The sequence below is a fragment of the Taudactylus pleione genome, unplaced genomic scaffold (genome assembly GCF_031769625.1).
Source record: "Taudactylus pleione unplaced genomic scaffold, aTauple2 ptg000201l, whole genome shotgun sequence".
Taxonomy (NCBI): Eukaryota; Metazoa; Chordata; class Amphibia; order Anura; family Myobatrachidae; genus Taudactylus; species Taudactylus pleione.
The window spans coordinates 61,474,568-61,496,558 of NW_028284603.1; the positions used below are offsets into that span (position 1 = coordinate 61,474,568).

At 45.3% G+C, this 21,991-nt stretch overlaps 1 protein-coding gene across 2 annotated transcripts in view; it reads left to right on the plus strand.

Annotated features, from left to right (window-relative positions):
• EDARADD (EDAR associated via death domain) overlaps positions 1-21,991 on the plus strand; it is a 61,331-nt gene that overhangs the window by 22,704 nt on the left and 16,636 nt on the right. The window lies entirely within an intron of this gene.

Here is a 21,991-nt window from a genome sequence, read left to right on the forward strand (position 1 = left end):
TTCACTTTCTAAGTGAAAACCATGAACGATTATCGTTCATGCGCGTTCACGTTTGTAGTTCGTAGTTTCTAGTTCAGTCAGACTGACCAACTCAACGATTTTCATTAAGGGAATATGTAAAAATCGTTTGTAGTTCAAAAAAATCGTTCATTACGATTTTAGTAAACGATTTTCGTTCATTTTTCCCTTGAAAAAATGAACGAAAATCGTTTACTAAAATCGTTCATTTACTAAATCGTTGTGTGTGTATGCAACTTTAAACATACTTAAATATGCTGTCTAGGACTTCAGTTTACTTAATAGCAGGTGCGGTGCTATTAAGTTTACGGAAGACCTGGACAACAAAATAGCCAATTAGTGAGTAGTGATAGTGAACTATTGAATGTATTAAACTAAACACTCACATGCTGCCTGTCTGCACCCTGCAGACTGACACTGACACTCTCCCAGTCACAGAGTAAAGCACTGACAGTGATAATCGGATACAGTCACTGTCAGTGCTGGATCTGAAGCCCAATCACATCTGCCTCACTGACATGGGCGTGCTTTGATGTGGGCTGAAAGCACATCTCTGTCAATGAGGCACTTGTATAGTAGCCGCTCCTCCTGCTTTTTTCAATAGGCTTTTATTCCCCGCGGCATGGCCCCGCCCTCCACTTCATCTTCTTTACTATACTCAGTGGGAGGCACAGCTCTCTGTGCCTCCCAAACATTTTGACTCTATTTCCACTGTAAAAATGATTAGAATATAATAAAGAAGATTCCTATGACACCGAATGTGTCATAAATATCTACATTGTGTTATTTTAATCATTAACGACAGAGTAGGCTCTGCCTCCTCTGACTGCACGTCTCTGCTACTAAGTACGGGGCAAGCAATCACCTCATGAGCCTCATGGGTAACATCTTCTTTCTTTGCGGTGTGCTGTCTCTCCTTACTGATGCTAGCAGGTGGCATGGCCGTGGTTTGGGAATGTCCCAGCAGGCTCAGCATGACCAAGCCTCTTCCCTGCATCAGTGAGGACTGAAGAGACGGAGTCGTAAAAGACAGTAGAGCAGCACACAGGAAGATGCTACTCATGGGGCACAGGAGTTGAGAGCCCGCCCTGCACTTAGTAGTCCATGACTTGATGGTCCCATGAAAATGTTGCTATGGGCCCCCACTAGGTCTAGTTACACACCTGGACACATCCCAAATATGCAAGCTACATCAGTAATGAAACTTGACACATGTGCAGTGCCACACAATCACATGCGCAGATTACCAATAATCGCTCAAACTGCATAAACATCAGCTTTGCATCCATCTCTGAATCAGGCCTGATATCACAATACTGTTGATAATAAATAGGCGAGATATATAGAGAAATACACCCAATAGTGTATTTAATAGTCATTTATTATTGTATTAAATCTTTGGGCCTGATTCAGAGCCACTCGCTAGCGGCAGTACGCTCGTTCCGAGCGATGTTCGCACATCTGCGCATGCGTACGGTTTTTAGTACGCATGCGCGAACCAGTCAGTGCGGCCGAAAATCGTTTGTACGCTATATAGCGAGTGCCTGCTATTTTGAGTGACAGAATGAGGCGTATGTGGGTGGTAACAGGGGAAGATGCTTGAAAACGGGGGAGTGGAATTCGAACGCAGGCGTGCTTAAAGGTCAAAACGGGCGTTTTTAACTCAGAACTGCTCGCAAAATAGCGGTTGAAAAAACCAACCACAAGAATAGCGAGCAGTTCATACGCTGTACGATGTACTCGATTAATCTAATACATAGCGGACATGAAGTATGGTGCGAGCGGCCAGGGGGCGTTTTTAAGAAATAAAAGAGCGTATGTTTTGCTCGCTCGTTCAGACATAGAGGCGTGAACAGACCGCAAACAGCGAACGGTTCATTTGAATAGCCACCCCTTGTTTTAGAACGAACGACCGCAAATAGCGAGTGGCTCTGAATGAGGGCCTTTGTTTTAACAATTTTTCTTACAAAACTGATTATATTCTAAGTAGAGTCGTTTATCATTCATCGATGGTTTAGGAATGATGCCGGTGGAGAGTGTTTTCATCAATGGTCAGCCACCGATGGTATAATATCGATGGCTAAGCCTGATGGTGAATCCCAGCTGCGTTTTGCACATACACGGGCACTGTTGCTCATGTGCAAAAGACAAACCACCAATGGCTTCTGCACGAATGGTCGATGGTCAACACTAATTCTGTATTATTGGAATTTATCTTTATGAATATTTAAGTCTCTTTAGAATACTAGATATTAGGGGCATCATTCAGACCTGCTCGCAAGTTCTGAGCGCTCACAAGCGGGTTGATGTTGAGGCCCTGCGCACGCGCAGCAGCCGCACTGCACGAGCGCAAGCCCCGGAGCGAGAGAGCTCACACCGTTTTGTAGGCGGGGTGGGGTGGGGGGGGTGTTCTGGCCAAACGGTAGAGTTCCTGAAGGAACGCCTGCAGTTTGAGGGCGGCCCCACTGACATCACTCGTGATGTCTGTGGTGAGCTTCCGGCTATATTAGAGCCGAAAGCTCACTGGGGCTTGCAGCAGACGAGACCCTACCACAAGGGTCTCGTCGCAAGCCCCGTTGGTCGCAATGGTCTTGACTATTGCGACCATAAACCTGGCCACTCGCTAAAGCTGTGGGTGGTCACCCACAGCTTAGCGAGCGGCCAGGAGGCCGGCTCTTTACAGAGAAGCGGCCACCCTCATTCAGAGCGAGCGCTCGCATTTTGCGAGCTGCTCTGAATGAGGTCCTAGGTTTTAAAAAAGGGGGAGATAATCTGCCATGACAGATTTTTTTAAAGTATATACAAAAGAAATTAATATTTAATTGCTACTAGTGACCTATGTGCACCGTACTAAGGGCCCGATTCAGGTCTGGTTGGGATAGCGCAGTCTTCCGATTATTGTAAAACTGCACACGCGGAGGACCAGTTCTGCACATGCGCTCACAATTCCCCCAAGCTGCAACATGATTGACATGCTGCGGTGTCTGGGGGTCGGAGCAGGGGTGCGTCTGGTCTGTGTTACCTGAAGCAGGGGCATGTCGCCCCCTTTTTCTGGAAGTGCCGAGTCCAGGGTCTGCGTCGGTGGATGCAAATTTCCTGCCCTCTCAAGCTGCCAGCATGAATAAGCTGAAGTCTACTTGAGTCTACGGACGCTGCACTCGGATCGATATTGTTGTTAGAAGGAGTCTGCTTCCTATAGACGCCTTCTGCAGTATTGAAATATTTGCTGGACGGTATTGCACAGCCGCTTCCTTGCCCTAAGGGCCTGATTCAGAGATGGATGCAATGTTTATGCAGTTGGACAATTTATTGCTAATGCGCATCCACAAAAAGTCTAGGAAACCCTTACTGCGCATGCGCTAACCGAGGTGTCCGATGGCATCAAAGATCCAGGGGCATTGGGGACTGGGAGGTGAGCTAAAGTGTACGCAAAAATAGGTTGTCTCATGGGCATTTTATGGGAGTGCCAAGGGCATGTCTTCAATAGCAGCTGTGTTCCCAGTCGCACACACCCACAGCCTCAGAGACAGAGCCGGACTAAAGGCCACATGGGCCTGGATCTGAAAATGTTCAAGGGCCTATTATGAGAAACACAGGATCTGCAACCAGTGCTGTGTGGGCGTGGTCAGTGCCATGTATAAAAATTGTGTCATTTTGTGAGGAAAATAGAAATACAATTTCAATACTTATGATTTATGCTGGTGGCTGGTCATCATCATGCTGTCATGGTGATGGGCCTATTTTTACGTGGAGGCCGGGAGCTATTGCTCCATCCACCCTTTGTTAATCTGGTCCTGGACATAGGCCATGTTTGGAAGTACTAGTGACAAATAAGCAACCATAAGTGCCGATGGGGCGTAGATGGTGGAGTTTTTACAATTACCGTCACGGTTGCACGGAGCCTGAATGTACTCATCTCAGAGCTTGTACTCTCCGTCGCACGTTAGTGCACAAGGGGAAGGCATTTTCATATTGTTGCAACTGCTGTTGAGACCATCTCTGAATCAGGCCCTAAGAAACTCACTGTGTTCTTTTTTTTATGTTGTAAGTTTATTTTTTACTTAGTTACATGAGTATGTGTAGCAACATTTCTTATTATGAATTACAAGTAGGGTTCAGGTCATCTGATTACAAATTATTGATTTTCAATATTTCTGGTACGGATACCCTACTTTTTTTTCAGAGTATTAGGGGCATAATCAATTAGCTCCCACGGCTAATTGTCGCGCTGATCCGATTCAATTAGGGGGGATTCCTCGTGCTGGAGTCCCCGAGACTCCGCGCGCAAGTCCCCGCAGTTGGACTTTACCTTGCACCTCATGGGGGTGCGAGGTAAAATCTGCGTAAAAATGACCTATTCGGCCTCGTGGGTGAACTCCCGTGGCTGATTGAATATGCCCCTTAGACGTCACAGATTTCCTGCTGACTCCTGTGTACTGACCCAGCTAGCTGTTTGGCCTGTTGCCTGCTTTGATCCCTAGGATTTATCCTTCATCTCTTGTGAAGGTGCTAGTGACTTTCTATTTTTCGCTACATCCCATGGCATTGGCAACCCTATACTGTGTACTGACCCTGCTTGCTGACCACACCACAGCCTAAAACACTAAGGCCCAGATTTATCAACGAGTGATATTCTTGTTATCACTCGTTACTAATCTTAAATGGTGCTCCCACCAATCAGCTACTAACTATCATTTTCCAAATACATTACAGTTAGGAGCTGATTGGTTGGAGCACCATTGAAGATTAGTAACGAATGATATCAAGAATATCACTTGTTGATAAATCTGGGCCTAGGAACCAGTCATAGCAAAACCAAAATCTGGGATTCTTGGGGAAACTAATGCGGCACTACACTCCACATCCTTGCCCTAGGTTGAACAAACCTTAGCTAGAACTGCAGAATCCATTATCCTAAACCAGAGCTTCCCAAACTTTTTTGAATCACGGAGCGCTAGTGTGTCAGCATTGTTTTCACTAAGCCAAAAGTTTGTTATTGAGAAATTCAGAAAAAATTAATAAAGTAGTAAAGTGAAGTAAATTGTGCTGACCTATCATCCTTAGGCTCAGTTATGTAGTAGGGGACAGGTTTGAGCTTCTATTTGTTCACATATTTACATTACATTGACCATAAATAATTTGATTACAAACAATTGTACCGGTAAAGTCCTTTATGTGTGTTAATGGTGAGGAACACCTTCGAATCGTCCTCTATCTCCATTTGTAGGTACTCATCAGCTAGATCAATCTTACTAAACTTTTGCTCTCCTGCCAGATATCTTCTGTTCTTGGTAACGGGTAGTGATCTGCCTGCAGTGCTGGATTTATGGTGACCTTAAAATCCCTGCATAGTTGTACCGTGACATTTTTCTTTACTATTGGGACGACATGAGTTGCCCAAGGGCTCCAGTCCACCTTGGATAAGATTTTCTCACTTTCCAGCCTGTCCAACTCCAGCTCCACTGGTACTAGGTGAGCCTTATGAAACCGGGAAACAGCTCCTTCTGTTAGCACTAGTTTCCCTTTTATGTATTGCAGAGTCCCTAGGGGCGTATATATAATGGGTGCAGGGTGTGCTGGTTAAACGGCCCCCTGGGTCCAGAGGGGCCCCGCACGGCACACCCTGCACCCATAGTATTACTTACCTCACCGGAGTCCCACATTGGCGCGGGGTGTCTGGCGCTATAAAAACGACTGGAAAATGGCCGCCGCGGACGGATGCAGTGTCGACATTCCCACAGTTGAGCGATATTTTGCTACTGTGCATGCGCTAAAAGTCCTAGAAACCCTTACTGTGCATGAGCTAAACGTCCTAGAAACCCTTACTGTGCATGCGCTAAAAGTCCTAGAAACCCTTACTGTGCATGAGCTAAACGTCCTAGAAACCCTTACTGTGCATGAGCTAAACGTCCTAGAAACCCTTACTGTGGATGAGCTAAAAGTCCTAGAAACCCTTACTGTGCATGAGCTAAACGTCCTAGAGACCCTTACTGTGCATGCGCTAAAAGTCCTAGAAACCCTTACTGTGCATGCGCTAAAAGTCGTAGAAACCCTTACTGTGCATGCGCTAAAAGTCCTAGAAACCCTTACTGTGCATGCGCTAAAAGTCCTAGAAACCCTTACTGTGCATGAGCTAAAAGTCCTAGAAACCCTTACTGTGCATGCGCTACACGTCCTAGAAACCCTTACTGTGCATGCGCTAAAAGTCCTAGAAACCCTTACTGTGCATGCGCTAAAAGTCCTAGAAACCCTTACTGTGCATGCGCTAAACGTCCTAGAAACCCTTACTGTGCATGCGCTAAAAGTCCTAGAAACCCTTACTGTGCATGCGCTAAAAGTCCTAGAAATCCTTACTGTGCATGCGCTAAACGTCCTAGAAGCCCTTACTGTGCATGCGCTAAAAGTCGTAGAAACCCTTACTGTGCATGCGCTAAAAGTCGTAGAAACTTTTACTGTGCATGCGCTAAAAGTCGTAGAAACCCTTACTGTGCATGCGCTAAAAGTCTTAGAAACCCTTACTGTGCATGAGCTAAACGTCCTAGAAACCCTTACTGTGCATGCGCTAAAAGTCGTAGAAACTTTTACTGTGCATGCGCTAAAAGTCGTAGAAACCCTTACTGTGCATGCGCTAAAAGTCTTAGAAACCCTTACTGTGCATGAGCTAAACGTCCTAGAAACCCTTACTGTGCATGCGCTAAACGTCCTAGAAGCCCTTACTGTGCATGCGCTAAAAGTCCTAGAAACCCTTACTGTGCATGCGCTAAAAGTCCTAGAAACCCTTACTGTGCATGCGCTAAATGTCCTAGAAACCCTTACTGTGCATGCACTAAAAGTCCTAGAAATTCTTACTGTGCATGCGCTATAAGTCCTGGAAACCCTTACTGTGCATGCGCTAAAAGTCCTGAAAACCCTTACTGTGCATGCGCTAAAAGTCCTGGAAACCCTTACTGTGCATGCGCTAAAAGTCCTAGAAACCCTTACTGTGCACGAGTGAACCCAAGTGTTCGCAATTGCAAACAACATCGCTAACACTTGAGGAAGGGTTTGTAATCCCTGGGCCATACTTGCCTACTCTCTCTCAAAGGCCTGGAGGCTCCCGAAAATTGTGTGGCATTCCCAGGCACCCGGAAAAGTGGGCCACCAGCCCCATCCTCTTATGTACTGGGTGAAGTGTGTGGTCTGGTCGGCTGATGACGCAATTTGCGCTGAATTGTGTCATTGTAGCTATGCCCCCTGCTGTACAATGCCGTTAATGTCTGCATTGTATACCGTGGGTCGTGGCCATGATGATACAATCGCACCGTAACGCCTTCTCTGCTGCACTATGCTCCCCCGTACCGCCCCCTATGTCATAACACGCCCCCCACTGTGCCGACCTGCCTACCCCCTCTCGGAGGGGGCAGCCAGGAAGTCAGCAACTATGCCCTGGGTTTTTCCCGGTGGAGACGGGGGGGTTTGACCTAAAGTGATGGCAAAAAGGGGCTGTTCCATGGGCTTGTTATGGGAGTGTCACAGGCATGCGTTTGGGGATTCCGTGCTCCCACCAATCAGCTCCTAACTATCATTTTCCAAATACATTACAGTTAGGATCTGATTGGTTGGAGCACCATTGAAGATTAGTAACGAATGATAGCAAGAATATCACTTGTTGATAATCTGGGCCTAGGAACCTGTCATAGCGAAGCCAAAATCTGCGATTCCTGGGGAAACCAATGCTGCACTAGACTCCACATCCTTGCCCTAGGTTGCACAAACCTTAGCTAGAACTGCAGAATCCATTATCCTAAACCAGAGGTTCCCAAACTTTTTTGAATCACGGAGCGCTAGTGTGTCAGCATTGTTTTCACGGCACCCCTAAGCCAAAAGTTTGTTATTGAGAAATTCAGAAAAAAATTAATAAAGTAGTAAAGTGAAGTAAATTGTGCTGACCTGTCATCCTTAGGCTCAGTTATGTAGTGGGGGACAGGTTTGAGATTCTATTTGTTCACATATTTACATTACATTGATCATAAATAATTTGATTTGGTGCTAAACCACCAACCTGAGACACCCCTGCAAGTGTCCTGAGGCACCCCAGGCACAGCTTGGGAACCACTGTCCTAAACAAAACAGCTGAAAGGTGTGCACCATGTTCTGATATCCTGAGGCATCCGAATGTTGTACTCGTATCAAAAGAGTTACACAAACACACCCCGCACTTTACATTGACACCTCCAAGGTTGAGACGTGGCTGTACAGATCCAGGATTCATGCAGTTTTTTACATACCGTATACTTTTTCTTCTATCAGTGTCAAATTGCAGGAATTAATATTTATCAGATGAACCGTTTGTTTCCAATACACAAGTCTCCAAAATTTGACAACCCCAATTTACTGCTCCTGCACTGTCTTTTGTTTATTATTTTGCTAACCGTAGTGGAAAACAATGTCCCATCTGAGGGCCTGATTCAGATTTGGGAATAGAGATAGAGCAAGTAACTCTGCACCTTGGTAATACCATGCTGCACTGCAGGTGAGGCAGATATACAATGTGCAGACAGAATTAGATTTGGGAGGAGTGAGTCCTAACTGACATCTAAATTGCAGTGTAAAAGCAAAGCTGTCCAGAATCTGTGGGCTACATGCAAAAACAGCCAGTATTCACCCTGCATGCAACAAAAATGTATGTATTTGAACTAGGGGTGTGCACCGGCCACTTTTCGTGTTTTGGTTTTGGATCTGGATCTTTCTTCGTGTTTTGGATCTGGATTGGTTTTGCTAAAACCACCCTTCCGTGTTCTGGGTTCTGGGTTTTGTGTTTTGGATCTGTATTATTTTTTTAAAAAGCATAAAAACAGCTCCTATGCTATTATTAACCTCAATAACCTTAATTTCCACTAATTTCCAGTCTATTCTGAACACCTCACAATAGTGTTTTTATGTCCAAAAGGTTGCACCGAGGTAGCTGGATGACTATGCTAAGTGACACGAGTGGGCGGCACAAACACGTGACCCATCTAGGAGTGATTCTGCAGTGGCAGACAGGATGGCAGTTTGAAAAACTAGGCCCCAAACTGTACATAATGCAAAGAAAAAAAAGAGGTGCAAGATGGAATTGTCCTTGGGCCCTCCCACCCTTATCTTGTATAAACAGGACATGCACACTTTAACAAAGCAATCATTTCAGTGCCAGGGTCTGCCACACGACTGTGGCTGAAATGATTGGTTCGTTTGGGCCTCCACAAAACAAGCTGGCAATTAATCTGTCCCTGCACAAACTGGCTCTACGGAGGCAAGATGTCGTCCTCATCCACCGATTCCTCACCCTCTTCAGTGTTGTGTACATCCTCATCCTCACAGAGTATTAACTCGTCCCCACTGGAATCCACCACCACAGGTCCCTCTGTACGTTCTAGAGGCTGGTCTCCCTGGAAGAGTTGATAATTCATTTTTATGAACATCATCTTCTCCACATTTTGTGGAAGCAACCTCCTATGCCTTTCGCTGACAAGGTTCCCGGCTGCACTAAACACTCTTTCGGAGTACACACTGGAGGGGGGGCAACTCAGGTAAAATAGAGCCAGTTTGTACAGGGGCCTCCAAATTGCCTCTTTTTCCTGCCAGTACAGGTATGGACTGTCTGACATGCCTACTTGGATGCTGTCACCGATGTAATCCTCCACCATTCTGTCAATGGTGACAGTATCATATGTAGTGACAGTAGACATGTCAGAAATTGTTGCCAGGTCCTTCAGTCTGGACCAGATGTCCAAACTTGGTCCTGCCTGCCCTGCATCACCGCCAGCGGGTTGCTTAGGATAGCTAAGTTTTTTCCTGGCAGCCCCAGTTGCGGAAGAAAATGATGAAGGAGCTGTTGACGTGTCACGTTCCGCTTCAGCTGACAGTGTGTTCACCAGCAGGTCTTTGCACCTCTGCAGGCTTGTGTCGGCCGGAAAGAGAGACACCACATAGGCTTTAAACCTAGGATCGAGCATGGTGGCCAAAACGTAGTGGTCTGATTTCAACAGATTGACCACCCTGGAATCCTGGCAAAGCGAATAAAGGGCTTCATCCACAAGTCCCACATGCCGAGCGGAATCGCTCCGTCTTAGCTCCTCCTTCACTTTCTCCAGCTGCTTCTGCAAAAGCCTGATGAGGGGAATGACCTGACTCAAGCTGGCAGTGTATGAACTGACTTCACGTTTGGCAAGTTCGAAGGGCTGGAGAACCTTGCACAACACGGAAATCATTCTCCACTGCGCTTGAGTCAGGTGCATACCCCCTCCTTTGCCTATGTCATAGGTGGATGTATAGGCTTGAATGGCCTTTTGCTGCTCCTCCATCCTCTGAAGCATATAGAGGGTTGAGTTCCACCGCGTCACAACCTCTTGCTTCAGGTGATGGCGGGGCAGGTTCAAGAGTGTTTGCTGGCGCTCCAGTCTTCGGCACGCAGTCGCTGAATGGCGAAAGTGGGCAGAAATTTTGGGGTCTCCCAAAGAGTCTCCTGCACGCCCCGTGTCGTTTTTCAGAAAATTCTGCACCACCAAGTTTATTGTGTGAGCAAAACATGGGATGTGCTGGAATTTGCCCAGATGTAATGCCCGCACAATATTGGTGGCGTTGTCAGATATCACAAATCCCCAGGAGAGTCTAAGTGGGTTGAGCCACTGGGCGATGATTTCCCTCAGTTTCTCTAAGAGGTTGTCGGCGGTGTGCCTCTTGGGGGTGTGCAAATGGTGGAAAGAGCCACCTCTTCCCGTCCAGTGCTGGGAAGGTCAGGCATCGCAACCACCAACACACTTGGACTCTCCTTGGGGATTTGTGATATCTTCTTAGAACGCAAAGTTCTTCGCTGTGCTTTTGCCAGCTTAACTCGTTTGATTTTTTTTGTGGGAGGAGGGCTTCCATCGTCATGTGAAGCTGAACCACTAGTCACGAACATAGGGAAAGACCTTAGCCATTTTTTGCCACTCCGTGTCGTAAATGGCATATTGGCAAGTTTACGTTTCTCTTCAGATGATTTAAATGTTTTTTTCAAGGTCATTTTCCTGAACTTTGTCATTTGGGATTGTATGTGCCCTCTACTATGACATTGGGCATCGGCTGTTGCATATGAAGGCACTGTCATTAGAACCGGGGAGGCAAAACCATGGGCGTTCCTGGGCGGTGTCTAGGAGGTGGCCTGAAGTGAGCACAAAAACAGCCGTCTCATGGCTGCGGTATGGGAGCGTCACGGACGTGTCAGCCAGAGTTCAGAAGGAGACACTGCGCCAGCCACAGGTGCGCGTGTCAATGGTGGATGTGATGGTGCGCCGATGGTGGAGTGTTCACAAGCATCAGCGGACATTGAAAGTGGGTGTCTCAGGGCTTGCACAGTCCAACACAAGGGGAAGGCTGAAACTAGAATTTTCATATTACAGCAGCTGCAACTCCACAATAATTGGAACCGCAGCTGCAAATGCGCCCATCTCAGGCCCATAATGTGAACCACTTTTAGCATCGCTTTTCTATTTGCTTATTACTTTTTGACTGTAGCCTATCTGGTGTTATGGCTTAGATAATGTCAGCCATCATCGTCCCCTTTATTCAATGGTCATCCCTGGTTTACAGAGCACTGGTTGCACATACGATGCTGTAACTCAGGGGGTGATTCAATTCAACGCCAATTGAATAGCGCCGGGAACGAGCTCCTGCAGCTATTCAATTCAGTGCGCTGTGTAACACTTGGTCCATGGCTCTTGCCAAAGGGCAGGGGCAGAAGCGATGCCGAACACCTAACAATTGTACCGGTAAAGTCCTTTATGTGTGTTAATGGTGAGGAACACCTTCGAATCGTCCTCTATCTCCATTTGTAGGTACTCATCAGCTAGATCAATCTTACTAAACTTTTGCTCTCCTGCCAGATATCTTCTGTTCTTGGTAATGGGTAGTGATCTGCCTGCAGTGCTGGATTTATGGTGACCTTAAAATCCCAACATAGTTCTACCGTGCCATTTTTCTTTACTATTGGGACAACATGAGTTGCCCAAGGGCTCCAGTCCACCTTGGATAAGATTTTCTCACTTTCCAGCCTGTCCAACTCCAGCTCCACCTTCCGCCGAAGAGCGTAAGGTACTAGGTGAGCCTTATGAAACCGGGAAACAGCTCCTTCTGTTAGCACTAGTTTCCCTTTTATGTATTGCAGAGTCCCTAGGGGCGTATATATAATGGGTGCAGGGTGTGCTGGTTATACGGCCCCCTGGGTCCAGGAGGGCCCCGCACCGCACACCCTGCACCCATAGTATTACTTACCTCACCGGAGTCCCACATCGGCGCGGGGGTCTGGCGCTATAAAAACGACTGGAAAATGGCCGCCACGGCCATTTTCCCATCGTTTGCATATTGCCAGTACAGGGAAAATGGCCGCCGCTGCCATTTTCCCGGTGACCTGCGCATACTCTATAGACTATGGGCGCACTCTAATGCCCAGAGTCTATAACTCCGGTGCTGGCCGCACACAGTTCAGTGCGCTGCCGACCGCTGGACAGAGAGGAGGGGGCCCGTGTCAGAGACTGCACATGGGCCCCCTCCTCTCTAGAAATGCCCCTGAGAGTCCCAATGCCTGGTTGGAAAACAACTGTAGCTTGGTTTAGGACTGCCTTAAGGGACAAAGGTGGAGCATTTGTGACGCTTAGGCTTTTGATGGCCAACCAGTCTAACTGAATTTTTCGCAGCCATTCTCAGCACCACTATGCTGGGACACCCTTTTGTATGATGTATAAGTCCAGAGTCTCCTGCTGCCCATTATATTGTACGAGTACAGGCAACACCTAGCATGAAATGACCTTCTCCCCAGTATATGTTTTAAGCAGCATTGAAGTTTTGTTTAATTTGACATTTTTAAAATGACGTTGGTACTCTTGCTGTGACATTACCGAGACTGCTGATCCTGTGTCCAGTTCCATTTTAATAGGTTGGCCATGTACTCGTGGAGTGACCCAATTTGCTTGTTTGTCACTGCCTTTTACTGCAAACACTTCCAGACTGCCCAGATCATTGTCACTGTCTGGGTCTACCTTGTAGTCTTCCAAAGCATATGTATTTTGTACTTAGGGCCTGATTCAGACCCGCTCGCCAGCGCTGAGCGCTCGCAAGCGGGTCGATGGTGCCCAAGTGCGCATGCGCACGTCGGAGGCGGCTCCGTCGTGCGCATGCGTGAGACCCAAATAACGACGGCCAAGCCGTCGTTAAGGGTCTCGCACCAAAGGGGGCGTGCTGTCGATGGTGATTGACAGCACACCCCCTTTGGTGGGCGTGCCGGGGGCGTGGCTGCCCAGATGGAGGCGTTCCCATGGGAACGCCTACCGTCTGGGTCCGGCCCCACTGACATCACTAGTGATGTCAGTGGGAGTGCTTTTGGCTCTGATAGGGCCAAAAGCACACCTGGGCTTGCGGCAGCGAGACCCTACCTTAGGGTCTCGTCGCAAGCCCGATGGTCGCGATGGACTTGACCATCGCGACCATCATTTTGGCCGCTCGCTATAGCTGTGGGTGGTCACCCACAGCTATGCGAGCGGCCAGGAGGCCGCTCCAAAAAGGAGCAGGGACGGCCCGGATTCAGAGCAAGCGCTCTGTCAGAGTGTCCGGCTCTGAATCAGGGCCTTAGTGCGATTTGGTCTCCCAACAGTGACCTCAGGGTGATATGCCCGCTACTAGCAAAACTGTTTAATATGCCCTTTTTTGTTGCATTTCCTACAGTTCATATTTAAACCTACAGTCTCTGGGTGAATGTGTACCTGCACCACAGCGGTAGCATGCATATATGCCCCTTAATTACAGATTTTAAATGACATATTACAGTTCCCTAAGAACTTATTCTTTTAATGAAAACTGCAATAAATGTATAAATTCCTTGTCCTGATGACACAGGTGTAGCGTGGAGTCATGGCTCCTAGAGCAAGCATATGCAACTGCCTTGTTAAACTTTTATTAATAATATTCTGTTGTTATGAATTCATGTTTGTTTTTCTTATATCTCTGCACTCAAGGCAAATACACCAATATGCGCTCATACATTGCCAATATTTTACAGTGATTGGCAAATAATTTTCATACAAAGATTATATATGCGAATCATGAATGTGCACATTTTACTCATAAAACACAAGTAACAGTCTGTAAATCGGCTGATTGTTGCCATACAATAGCAATCTACGGTGAAATCCAACATGTTGGACAACCTGATTCACCGATTCTGATCTCTTTTTGGTCAGAATCGTCAATCTGTGAACCTGATACATTGATGATTTTTTTTTTTACACATGCAGAATTGCCCCAATTGATTACTGGTATATGGGCCCCTTTAGTCTGGGAGTAACCTAAAGAGTGTCTTCTATTTTATTTAAATCTTAGTGGTGGCAGAACTGGGTGTTTAATAGTACGTGAGAGAAATGATTTTGGGGTATCTTATTCATTTTTAGACAGACCATGTGGTAATGTTAACCCTTTTACACCCATGTGCCATAAATGGCCAGCTTAGGGTTGTTGCGATTGTGACACTCCTCGTCAGTTTTTCTTTTTACCTTTCCTTCACATTGACATGACATGAACCTTTCTACAGGCTATAGTGTAAGTCCAGCATTGAATAAGTATCTGAAGTCCAATAAAAAAAAAGAGTAGGTTAGCATTTCAGACCTCTACTACAGTAAACATTTCAGTTAGAACAACTGGGGCTAGATTCTGAGCTGGATGCACAAAAGTGAATGTACACATTAATGCCTATCTCCAGGCAATTCTGAGTCAGACGGATATTGGCCAGATCTCCCCTTGCCTGTAATGGGAGCTTCTGGGCAGCAACTGGTTGGCAACGTTGCAGTTGCGCACAAGAGATCTGTCTTATGGGAGTGTTGTGGGCGGGCATGTAGCTAGTCCTGTGCTATTCTGAGAAGCATGTGTGGGGAAGGAAGCCTGTTTCTGATGGATATCTTGCACCCAGCATGGTGCATGCACAGTGCTGATACTAATGATGACGGTTGCAGGCACTTGCATTAGCCATACGGCTACTCACATTAGCCATACAAGTACTTGCATTAGTCATACGAATACTCACATTAGCCATACGGGTACTCACATTAGCCATACGGGTACTCACATTAGCATAAGGTAGTAAACCTATAGTATCTACCGCGGCTTCCAGCGATTACAGCTACTTTGCGTATGACTCAGAAGTAGGCCTCTGATGTTCTACAATTCAAGGAAAACATTATCCCTTACTAAATCAAATCAAGGGGGAGATGTACTAGATGTACTAAGCCTTGAAGGTATATTTACTAAAGTGCAGGTTTTTACAAGAGGAGATGTTGCCCATAGCAACCAATCAGATTCTACTTAACATTTATCTAGCACCTTCTAGAAGATGATAGCTAGAATCTGATTGGTTGCTATGGGCAACATCTCCACTTTTTAAAACCCGCACTTTATTAAATATACCCCTTGGAGAGAGAAAAAAGGAGAGAGAGACAGAGATAAAGTACAGGCTGTAAAGTGACAGATGTTGATTGGTCGATACTTTATCTCTCTCCAAGGGTCCTATTTATCACAATGCGCATCTCAGATACAGATGTGATAAATTTGTCAGGATTCACAATGTATCTCAAGGATTTATCAAATATTGCATGCAGGAATAGAGCTTGTAAGAAAACTCTGTCCCTGCAAATCCTCTCCACACACTTCTCATGATATTTTTCGAAAAAAATATCCCCGGAGAGGGGTATTAGCTTACACTTACCTTCTTCAGATGATCAGTGACCCGGTGAGTTCCTCGGTGATCCGATCATCTGATGGCGCATGTGTCCCCGGTCATCTGATCCAGTAAGCTGAGGATGCAGCACAGCATCTTAGTTTTCTGATCAGATAACCGGGTTACAGCAATCAGATGACCGGGTCACCAAGCCACTCACCGATCACCGGTCTGGATGCAGGTAAGTGGAGTTTTTTTTCACTGTGATCAGCACTGCGGTCCATCAGATACGTAGGCTGTTCACTGAAGCCTACTCCAGGCCCTGCTTTCCCTGCCTGCAGTTAGAGTAGATGAGAAGGGCTGCTTAATGTCATCCCCAGGTGGTATTATCACAGGGTCAATAAACAATTCTCTTTATTACATTTTAAACATATCGCATTTAAGTTAAGGGCTTGGAGTACTTTTTTATGAAAAATACTCCAATTGCCCTTTCATATATTTAGGTTAAACTAAAATTATGTGAAAAGGGTGTGAAAACATTACATTAGTAAATAGATGATTGATAAATATGGCCCCACGGCTTGGTACATCTACCACTATATGTTGAACACTGATACTGGTGCTCCATTTGCTGTCTCCTTTCTAAAAGATATAAAAAAAAATTTTGTTTTTCTAGCGAAACAGAACAATAATGTTTCTTGTAAACTTACTTAAATACAATCTGTACCTGGTAGTTCTTTAATGGGGATGTCTATGGCTGTACATGTACTATCTAAGGTTCCACCCAGGAGGCCCTTGCAATTTAGATATATTTTTTGTGTCACCTTCCTTAATTAACAGAGCACCCCTCAAATCAGTAATTAAGACAAGTGTAACAGTGGTTACATAAAAAATAATCATGTTATATGATTAGATTTGAAACCAGAAAATCAGGACGCCCCAGCAATCTGTTCTGACTAATCCTATTGATTCTTATGCATCAGCATGCCAGAAAATAAACATTACTTTATAACATAAGGAACTTGCCACTGTATCACAAAAACTAAATGAATCACACATTCTTAAGAGAGCATTACAAGGCAGAGTAAGTTCTTTATGTTTCCACTGGTACAAATTATGCTGTGCAAGGGTTTCTTAGTATCTGGGAAGGCAATATATTGTAATATCTATGTAATCACTTAGGTGAATTTTATAGTGCAATTTGCTAAATTAATTTAGTAATAACTTGGGTTAGGGCATAGGATCATTTTAGATTTCATGGTTATAGACTGAAGTAGGATCAGATTTAGAATTTGGGACAATGTTAGGACTATATAAGGGTTAGGAATAAGATTTTTAGGCTAAATGATAATTACATTTTTAGATTTTGGTAAAGTTTGATCAAATAAAAAAGCACTGAACTGTCACACTCTGGGTCTCATTCAGACCCGTTCGCAAGCGCCGATGCGCTCGCAAGCGGGTCAATGTTCAGGCCCTCCACACGCTCCGGGACTCACTACAAAAGGGGCGGCTGTCGATGGTGATCGACAGCTCGCCCCGTTTTGTAGGCGGGGCGGGGGGGTAGCTACACAAACGGAGGCGTTCCCGATGGAATGCCTGCCGTTTGTGGGCGGCCCCACTGACATCACTCGTGATGTCAGTGGTAAGCTTCCGGCTCTAATAGTGCCGAAAGCTCACTGGGGCTTGCGGTAGAAGAGACCCTACCACAAGGGTCTCGTCGCAAGCCTCGATGGTCGCAATGGTCTTGACCATCGCAACCATCAACCTGGCCGCTCGCTAAAGCTGTGAGTGGTCACCCACAGCTTAGCGAGCGGCCAGGAGGCCGGCACATTTTAGAGATGCGGCCACCCTCATTCAGAGCGAGCACTCACATTTTGCGAGCGGCTCTGAATGAGGTCCTCTGTCCACTGCCCAACCTTTGTGAGATGCCTTTACAGGTGAACTACAAGTTCAAGTGAGAATGACAACACTAGCTCAGTACAGCCATGGACAAAAGCTTTGAGAATGACACAAGTATTAGTTTTCACAAAGTTTGCTGCTTCAGTGTTTTTAGACCTTTTTGTCGGATGTTACTATGGTATACTGAAGTAAAATTACAAGCATTTCATAAGTGTCAAAGGCTTTTATTAACAATTACATTAAGTTTATGCAAAGAGTCAGTGTTGATCCTTCTTTTTCAAAACCTCTGCAATCTGCTCTGGCATGCTGTCAATCAACTTCTGGGCCACATACTGACTGATGGCCACCCATTCCTGCCTAATCAATGCTTGGAGTTTGTCAGAATTTTGGGGTTTTTGTTTGTCCACCCGCCTCTTGAGGATTGACCACAAGGTCTCAATGGGATTAAGGTCTGGGGAATTTCCTGGCCATGGACCCAAAATGTTGATGTTATATACCCCGAGCCACTTAGTTATCACTTTTGCCTTATGGGAAGGTGCTCCATCATGCTGGAAAAGGCATTGTTCATCACCAAACTGTTCTTATTTATTGTAGTTAGGAGATAAAAATCACAAATAAGAGGTGGGCTGATACAAGAAATTACATAGAATAGATAAAATAAATAACAATGTCAATGGTGATCCATGTCACCGTCCTGCGGGCCGACCCTCAAGATATACCAGTCTGAGAATCGCCGCCCGTGACTTTTACAGGTTACCTCAGCACATGTGGTTAACTAAACCTGGTAACTGCCACCAGCAGAAGAAAAATGTAATGCTAAAACATAAGGTGAGCTTCTGCTCTTACCTGCATACACAATTATCAATTTTAGTAAAAATAGGTAACATGAGCCATATGAGGCTTGGGTCATAAAAACACAGATCCAGAACTAGAATTAATGTTTAATTCAAGAATATATTCAAAGCTTATGTACAAAAAGTTACAAAGAATATAATAATGTTAAAGAAAATCACACCGTTATTTACAATTTCCAGAAAATAAAATAAAATAACAAATTGGATAGACAAACCACTCAGATCATGTTGGATTAAATGGTTCTGGGATGAGGCCTTCCCAGTGACGAATTAGGGATCATCAGTATCCTTAGACGCCTCATGCAGAATGAACAATGGGCCAGGGTTGAGTCACATATTTATCCCTGCTTTTCCAGGCACCCCCTCACCCCCATCCCTGGGGTGATTTTAACCCTTTTCAGCTGAGAGTGGATTGTCCAGCTGGCTGAAACTTCAGGGTTTCCTGGCCACATGAGCAGGGGTTCTTTAATTACACATTCAGCTCTCTTTGAAGTTGTGAAGCAGGCTGAGGTCCATAAACGTGCCCAAGAAATTCACACACCGAGTGTCCCCCTGTGTAAACAACTATTTTTTGATCACTGTTCCCAAACCGAACACAGGGCTCTTAATGACTGTTTTACCAAGGGTCTGACCAGCTGTCCTATAATTTCCACAGACATATTTCTTTTATGCCCTATCCAGTGAGACAGGTTTATGGCTGACTCAGGAAGACAGAACTTCCTATAACCTCTCTTGCCAAGCTTCAAAACGCTTGTCATCTTTCCACATACAAATGATGCTACATAAATGTACAAGGATAAATTACATGTTTTTACCAACACAATATCAAGTGCAGTTATACCCATGCTGATGTGAAATGAGCTTTTCCGCTATAATTCCTACTGGCCAACTGTGGCATGATAGGGGAGGCTGGGTGGCTTGGCAGGTTGCATGAGAGAAGGGTAGAAGTTTAATGGAAATGGTGTAGGTGGATGCACAAAGGTAAGGTGGTGAACAAACATTGCATAATGCTGATCAAGGACTCCAGCTTTTGTTTCAATGGCTATAGAAGAGTTCTTAATTATACTAGTTATGTACTCCATATGATGGGTATTCCAAATTCTACTGATTATGGACTGCATTATCAGCGGGTTTGGATGTCTGTAGCTGGAGGGAGTAGCAGAGATTATATGGGTAATACATTTGTTTTGATGGCTATAGGCTGCTTGAACTCTTAGGGGTAAATTTACTAAGGTGAGAGTTTTTAGAAGTGGAGATGCTGCCCATAGCAACTAATCAGATTCTAGCTATTATCTTCTAGAAGGTGCTAGATAAATGTTAAGTAGAATCGGATTGGTTGCCATGAGCAACATCTCCACTTCTAAAAACCCGCTTAGTATATATTCCCCTAAGGGGCAAAAGCAAAAACTTGGGGTTCAAGGGGATACTGACCTGGTGGATCGAGAATTTTAAATTGTACACATCATACCAGAAACCTGAAATTCTTGGGCAGTTCCACCAAATGTGAAGAAATGATCCTGATGTAGATATGCCTCACCCACATCAACGAGAGGAGTCTGGATGTATTTTGCCAAGTTTGGTGGCTACATACAGATGAGTCCTGGTACATCTAACCCCAATACAGTATGCGGCATGAGTGAGCCGCCAGGTCCCATGCGACTTTGCTGGCGTTGAGCTTCTTTTTCGCCCTAAAATGCGCCTTCATCGCAATGCAATGTGACTAAGATGCAGGAGGAGTCTGCACTAATTAATTTGATATGCAATACTTGTATATCTGTCTGTGACTGAGTCTGTAAATAAAACACAACGGAACTTGGCATGGAAAAAAGTTGCGACAGCTGAATCGTAGCATTTCATATACAGATTCAGACTCAGTCGCACACAGATATACAAGTGTCGTATATCAAATTAATCAGTGCAATCTCTTGCGACTGAGACACATTTTCAGGCAAAAAAAACACAAAAAAGAAGCTCGGCACAAGCAGAGATGCACAGGACCTAGCACACCGAGAACGACTGACGTGACTGCAGCAACAATGCGTTAGTACACTTCTGTAGTTCTATCTCACCTTTAGTTTTTATTTGATTTCATCGCCTCCTCTCAAAACATTTTTTTAAAGTTTTTGGTAGCATTATTCTTTCCCAAACATACTAAAGTAGAAGTTCCTGTAGAGTCTCTCCTATCCAAATTCAGGGGTCTATTTACTAAGCCTTAGATGGCGATAAAGTAGACAGAGATAAAGTACCAGCCAATCAGCTCCTAACTGTCACTTTACAGACTGTGTTTGAAAAATTACAGTTAAGAGCTGATTGGTTGGTACTTTATCTCCGTCCACTTTATCTCTCTCCAAGGTTTAAACTAGGTACACACTAGACGACTTGCAAATGATGCGATGTTGTCAACGATTTCCCTTGAACTCCCGGGCAAACGATCTAGTGCATACACACTGGGCCTGATTCAGAGCTGGACGCTATTTGCGCTTGCTCGTTCAGAAAAAGGGGCCGGCTATTTCAATTGAGCGCTCGCTCTTTGCGGTCTGTTGACGCCTCTATGTCTGAGCGAGCGAACAAAACATGCGCTCGCTATTTTGTAAAGATGCCCCCTGGCCACTCGCATCCTACGTCATCTCCGCTATTTATTTGATTAAGTACATCGAAAGGCATCTGAACTGCTCGCAGTGCTTGTGGTAGGATTTTCCTACCGCAATCATGCGAACAGTTCAGGCTAAGAAACAACCAAGTGACGTGGTCGTTGACGCTGCTTAGTTAATTATGCACACCCTTAAAACACCCGTTTTGAGTGTTTGGCACGCCTGCGTTTGGATCTCCACTCCCCGTTTTCAAGCACCTTCCCCTGTTACCACCCACAAACGCCTCATCCTGTCACTCAAATTAGCAGGCACTCGCTATTTTGCGAGCGCTCGATTTCCGACCGCACTGACTGGTTGGCGCATGCGCATTACGACCCATACGCATGCGCAGATGTGCGAACATCGCTCGGAGCGAACGAGCGGCCGCTTACGAGCGGCTCTGAATCAGGCCCACTGTGCAATCTAACAAACGACCGAACAATATATCTTGCATCGTTTGGTGGTTAGATTGTTAACTATATAATGTAACCATATTGTCTGATCGTCTGGTAATGAGCACACACTGCACGATCTCAGGGAAATCGTTAACGAGATTGGCAGATCTTCCTGCATGTAGAGGAGATCTGAAGATGCAATGGACGACACCACGGGAGTGCGCATAGTGCTTACACAATTGACTTTTTGAACAATTTGTTTTTCCGATGTGTCAGAATCTGCCATATAATTCAAAATATTGTCTAGTGTGTAGGGGCCTTAAGAAGTTATCACTCAGCCCAACTCCTGAGCAGAGTCTGATTTGCAGTTTGTCCACCCTAAAACTGTTCAGATAATTTTGTTCTGTGTATACAGCTCATGCAGGTGGCTTACTGCAGCTAGTTTGTTAATGTACTTATTAAGTGACTGCATACATAGGCCTATAATGATACAGGTAC